The following is a 579-nucleotide window of genomic DNA, read 5'->3' as shown; positions in this document are numbered from 1 at the left end:
AGTGTCTCCGGGACTTTCCCACCCGGGCTGGCTTTGAACCTCAATACTCAGATCTCACTGCCACCTAGATGAAGATCACATTTCTAACAGTGTACATTCAGCATATGTAATGTGTATGTTCATCTATCTTTATATGAATTCTTGAGATAAAATCTGGGCTACAGGTTAGACTTTACACTCACAAAAATGTTTGTAGTTTAAAAGTTGATACTCCTGGAAAAATAAAACTTAAGGATGTAAAGGAGTCTGGGAAGTTCAGTTTGCACCCAGTCTGGGCAGAACAGTCTTTGAGACACTATATATAATTAACCAGCCAAAGCTGAATTGGAAAAACATTTCAAGTCATGGAATACCACTCATGAGCAAGATTGTTGAATAAGAGCTTGAGGCTTTTGCATACATACACACAAACATACGCTTACACACAGAGGCACTTTTATGTGCACACATGAATACACAAATGAAACAACTCTCAGAATATGCAGAAAACTTAGAAATCAATAGAAAATATGTCCTGCGTAAAACTAGAATCAAGTGATAAATTTTAATATTAAAAAGTCCTCAAGTGAACTTTCTTCA

Source organism: Dipodomys spectabilis, unplaced genomic scaffold (assembly GCF_019054845.1).
Source record: "Dipodomys spectabilis isolate Male_0828 unplaced genomic scaffold, ASM1905484v1 ptg000074l, whole genome shotgun sequence".
NCBI classification, from domain to species: Eukaryota; Metazoa; Chordata; class Mammalia; order Rodentia; family Heteromyidae; genus Dipodomys; species Dipodomys spectabilis.
The sequence above is the reverse complement of the archived record's forward strand: the minus strand, read 5'-3'. Positions refer to the sequence as shown.